Source organism: Myotis lucifugus, unplaced genomic scaffold (genome assembly GCF_000147115.1).
Source record: "Myotis lucifugus unplaced genomic scaffold, Myoluc2.0 scaffold_1, whole genome shotgun sequence".
Taxonomy (NCBI): Eukaryota; Metazoa; Chordata; class Mammalia; order Chiroptera; family Vespertilionidae; genus Myotis; species Myotis lucifugus.
This window is the reverse complement of record NW_005871049.1, coordinates 15,444,708-15,450,271: the sequence shown is the minus strand read 5'-3', so window position 1 is coordinate 15,450,271 and position 5,564 is coordinate 15,444,708.

Below are 5,564 nucleotides of genomic sequence, written 5' to 3'. Positions count from 1 at the left end.
GCGTGTTCTATATGTGAGGCGAGGTTACCGTCAAAAGCTGAAATCTCTCAGGTGGGGGTGGGGGGCCGTGGGGAGGGGGAAGCGCTGGCCCGCAGCTACCCGGGCGGCCTGCGTCCGGGGCTGCGCGTGGCCCCGCTGTCGTCACAGCCGCCCATTGTAAGGCCGGAATGGGACGCTGTCCTGGGTCTGGACGCTGCAAATCGAAACTTAAAAACCCGCAGATGAACTGGGTGTCGCCCCTCCTGGGGAAGAGGTAGCGTCGTGGACCGCCTGCGAGGCCTGCCGAGAGCAAGGCATCGGTAGTGGATGGATGGCTGGGCACTCGGCGAAATGATCCTTTTCCATCCTGTTCCGCGTTCCCCTTCTCTCCGTTTCGTCGGCAGCGCGTCCTCACCCGCAGACCCGGTGTTTACCGGAGGCGGTGGTGCGGCCGACCTGACTCGGAGAACATTGCTTTTTCCGCGGCCGGACTTTGGCCTGCGGGGCGGTCCGGGCCGCCGTTGTCCACCTGGATCTGGAGGGGGAAATGGGCACGGAGGGAAAGCCAGCGTTTAAAAAATAGGGAATGTCTTAAAAGATTTGTCTCAGTAGTTCCCACACTTTATTTTGCTTTGCAAGGCAGTGTAGGTATACTAAAATAATTTACTTTTTTTTTTTTTTAAAGTCTGTTTTGGTGTTGGTCAGTAGGAAGGATGTTCCTGGTGCCTTAGGCCCTTCTTGACCGGATTTTCCCGTTAATGGTCAAAATCACATTCTCACACAGTTGCTTAGGAAGTTGTTTCTGATTTTTTTGGGGGGTAAGAGAGCCGGTTCCGCGTTATATAACACCGTGTGGTTGGTAGGTATGCAGCCACCAGAACCCATCCTCTATTGAAAATATCTGCTAAAATAGTTGGATGAAAGTTTTCACGTTACTGCCCTGGCGTGTGTTTCATACCATCCACAGTTTGCTCTCCTTTGCTTTAGGGGATTCACTCCTCCCCTCCGTGGGGTTTTTAGGTTTCTGTTTCTCTCACCTTTTTTGAATGCTAAATAGCTTTCAAAAGTTTTCTTTGTGAAAAATGTTTTACTCTGTAGACCAGTCGATTCTAATTTTTTTCAACATCAAAAAAATGTAGGCCAGTCATTTATTTTCCAAAGGCCCTCTCTTCACATCAGCAGCATGAAATCTTTTTTTAAAACGAGAAATTGGTTGAACTGGTATGCCCCTTTGTATTAGGTGTCATTGTCATTCAGACGTTCTTCTAAAAGCTTCCCAAATCAAGCTCTGTCTTTTTCAGTTCATTATTTTTCTCTAATTTTTAGAAATTTAGGATGTTCCAGTGTTGCTGTGGGATGTGTTCACACACACCCACCCCAGTCTTCACTATTAGGAGTAGGTACACAGTATGTCCCATTTATGAATTCTCCACATCTCCGTCCATCCTGCTGCTTCTGTCTCAGCCTCCCTGAACGCCTCGGCACTCTGGAAGCAGAGGGGAGAGGTGAAAGTATATTATATATTCTGTTAGCTCCAGCAAGAGTTCGGTCCGGAAGAGGTAGAGACCAACAAAAGTGTGGCGTTTATTTGGAATTGGATTTCCAGATTTTGCTTTATATTGAAGCAGAAAGGTGTGCCTTATTTCAGTATTCCATGCCATAGATAATTGGTGAACTTGATTATACAGAAGCCTCTGTTTTGTTGTGGGATTTCTGTTTTTAAGTAGAAGGGGGCAAAGTAGAAGGGGGCAAGAGCTAGTTGTACAAAGAACTCATTGCTAACATCAGATAGATTACAATGAGATACAATAAAATGTGTTAAGGGAACATCCCCTCCATTTATGCGACTGGTAATTTTTAGTATACAGAGTTTCGGAAGCTTAATGCCATGAATTTTGGGAAAGCTCAGTTCTTTAGTAGACATGGGCTAAGCATGGAGCCTTTATGGCCAAAGGCAAAGTATGTGTGGGGGTGGGGCAAGGGAAGTAACACCAACCTCAGGCTGTCCTTTAAAAATATGTACAAAGGATTTATTTATTTTTGCCAACATTTTCTCTAGTATCAAAATAATTTATCGTTTCTAAGAAGGAGTCAGAGTAAGTAATCTAAATGGCAGTCATTGGGGGGAGTGGGGTAGAGACTTGAGTTAGGAATAGTCTTTCCCTCCAATTTACCTGATTTAGAGAGGCCCTTCCCTTTTTACACTTCTGGACTTGGGCCTGCAGGAGGCCTGACCTGAATCAGCTTTGTGGCCATGGAGCTAAAAATAGGGCACTCTTAGAGGACTTGCTAAAGCAATGTATCTCAGTCTTTCCCAGTGTTTATCATTATCTTGTCTCAAGTAAAGATAGAAAAGCCTCCTATTTTTAGCTTATTTCATCTATAATAATTTGCAAAGATATTTGTCATTTCAAATCTTCCTGAGTGTCCTTGAACTTGCACTATATTATACTTTTTAAACGGTTGTCATGTAACCTTGTTGCTTCTCTTGCAGTGCTTGGCTTTGAAAAGCACTAGCACCCAACACTTTATGGAAGTTGGCTTAGAGTTTGCTTCTGAGTAACAGGTTCAGATTTCATGTGCTAATAAAATCTTTATTAAAATGAGAAAAAACAGTATGCCTACCATTGTTTTTTATGGAAAATAAGCTTTATTCACGTATGTCTGCCACCTGTTGCTAGGTAAATTGCATTAAGACTAGCTTCACTTTGCTAACTGCAAGAAAGCCCTATCAAATGACACTACCATTTACTCAGACTAATAATACCTTGATTCATAATGGTGTCTGATTTAACTTATGTGAAGTGTCATTAACTATCATTTATTTATTGGCAAAAAAAAAATTGTGTGGTGTTTATTTTTATATATGGATAGTTCTTCTAGTGCAGGAAGCTAACAGTATGTAAAGATGCTTTTTAATAGTTCCCAGGACAGCATTGCAAAATAAGCTGCTATACTGAAAACGAACTAATTGCTCATCTCAGACAGTGCATCTTCAGTATATCTCAAAGTAAAGGGACATACTAGCTGTCCAGACAGTTGGGCCTCTGGTTCTGTGGATATAAATGAGCCTTGGCTGTTATCCAAAGAGACTTGTAAAATGTGCAGCTGAAGTGTCCCTTTTCCTGCTTACCGTGAGCATAAGGGAGAATCTCTCAATTGGAATTGTAACTTTTTAAGGTATAGTTGGCATACAATATTATATTAGTTTCAGGTGTACAAAATAGTCATTTGACATTTTTATACTTTATAGTATGATCACCCCACTAATCTAATCTGTCACCATGTAAAGTTACCACAATATTGCTGACTATATTCCCCTCCACCCCTTTCACCCAGTTCCCCATCTCTTTCCCTTCTGGAAACCATCCCTTTGGTCTTTATTTCTATGAGTCTGTTTTGTTTTGTTTGTTCATTTTTTTTTTTTATTCCACATGTAAGTCAAACTACTATACAGTAGTCTTTCTTTGAGTTATTTTAGCATCAATACTCTTTAGGTGTCCATTCATGTTGTTACATATGGCAAGATTTTATTCTTTTTTATTGCTGCATAATATTCCATTGTATGTGTATGTATACACCCACCATGTCATCTTTATCCATTCATCTATCTATGGATACCTTGCTTCCATATTTTGGCTATTGTAAATAATGCTGTGGTGAACATGGGGGTGCACATTTATACTAATAAAAGGGTAATATGCTAATTAGACCAGACATCTTCTAGACAGCCTTCTGGACAAAGCCACAGTGGCGGGGGCCGAGGCAGAGGCAGTTAGGGGCGACCAGGCGGCAGAGGAGAGCAGTTAGGAGCAATCAGGCAGGCAGGCAGGCAGGTGAGCGGTTAGGAGCTAGCGGTCCTCTATTGTGAGAGGGATGTCCGATTGCTGGTTTAGGCTCGATCCCAGTTGGACATCCCCTGAGGGATCCCGGATTGGAGAGGTTGCAGGCTGGGCTGAGGGACCCCCCCCCACCCCCGTGCACGAATTTCGTGCACCGGGCCTCTAGTATCTTTTTGAATTAGTGTTTTTGTGTTTTTTTTTTGATAAATACCCAGAAGGGTAATTTCTGGGTTATATGGTACTTCTGGTTTTATTTTTTGAGGAGTCTCCTTACTGTTTTCCATAGTGACTGCACCAATTTGCAGTCTTACTAACAGTGCACCAGAGTTCTCTTTTCTCCACATCCTCACCAACACATGTTATTTGTTGACTTTTTGATAATAGCCAATCTGACTATTGTGAAGTGGTATGTCATTGTGGTTTTGATTTGCATTTCCCTGATGATTAGTGATGTTGTGGTATGTCATTGTGGTTTTGATTTGCATTTCCCTGATGATTAGTGATGTTGAGCATCTTTTGATGTCTGTTGGCCATTATTTTTTTATTATTGAGTTTTATGAGTTTCTTATGTATTTTGGATATCAATCCCTTATCAGATATTTGAGAAGTGGTTATTTTAAATGTCAATTGTTTTTTTTTTCTCCACCTTGGTCCTATAGGGTACCAGGAATACCTGTCAATTGTTTTTTTTTTCTCCACCTTGGTCCTATAGGGTACCAGGAATACCTTCTTTTGAGACACCTAGTAATAGAAAATAATTTTGATCTTAAGTGTGGAAGTTAAAGTATTGGAGGCTAGCCAAAGGGTTCCTATGCATTTATTTGATAATAGTTTGTTTGAAACCAAAGCTTTGGAATTTTAGTAAGAGACAAAAGGCCAATAAATTATCTTTTTGTTGAATTAGTAGCTTAACTGAAGAACACAGGCTACAGAGTGAGAGGATTTGGTTCATCTTTGTAGTGTGGCTTATTTCAGGTGGTGCTTTAAGATTTTGGGCAGCCTGGCCGGTGTGGTTCAATGGTTAGCATTTACCCATGAACTAGGAAGTCAGGGTTTGATTCCCCTTCAGGGCACATGCCCAGATTGTGGCTCCATCCCCAGCAGGGGGCATGCAGGAGGCAGCCAATCAATGATTCTTTCTCATCATTGATGTTTCTATTTCTCTCTCTCCCTTCCTCTCTGAAATCAATATAAATATATTTAAAAAATATTTTGGGCATAAGAGCAAGTTTCGAGGCTATTGGGATGACAGCACAGCAGTGTGTTTGCATCCTGTGTGCTGCTCACTTGGATGTTCTTTCAAGAGTCCTGTAAGAATGAGTACCTTAATTTTTCTGAAACCACAGGGGACTTAAGTTTCTACATAAGGCAAGTAATTTAAAATGCATGGGGTGAATCTAAGCACTGCGCAGATTAGTTACTTCTTTGTGAAGAGCAAAGTTACAGTAGAGGGCTGACCAAGAGAGGAAAGTGTCTTAAGTTCACAAAGATTTTCTTAAAGGAATGATTTCAGTATTTCAGTGACCTAAAGGAGAAATGGAAGTAAACTCTTTGTAGAATGGCATCTGGTTTAAGAAGTACTACTGTTTGTATGTGTCATGCCATCCTTATGATTAGAGAGAGAAATGGGAATGAATAAAGGTCTAGAAATTATAGAAAGACAAATGGTGTGTCTATTGGTTGAGTTTTTTTGGATATGTCTAGGTTGCAACTTAAATCTTATTTTAACAAAATGCTTAATAG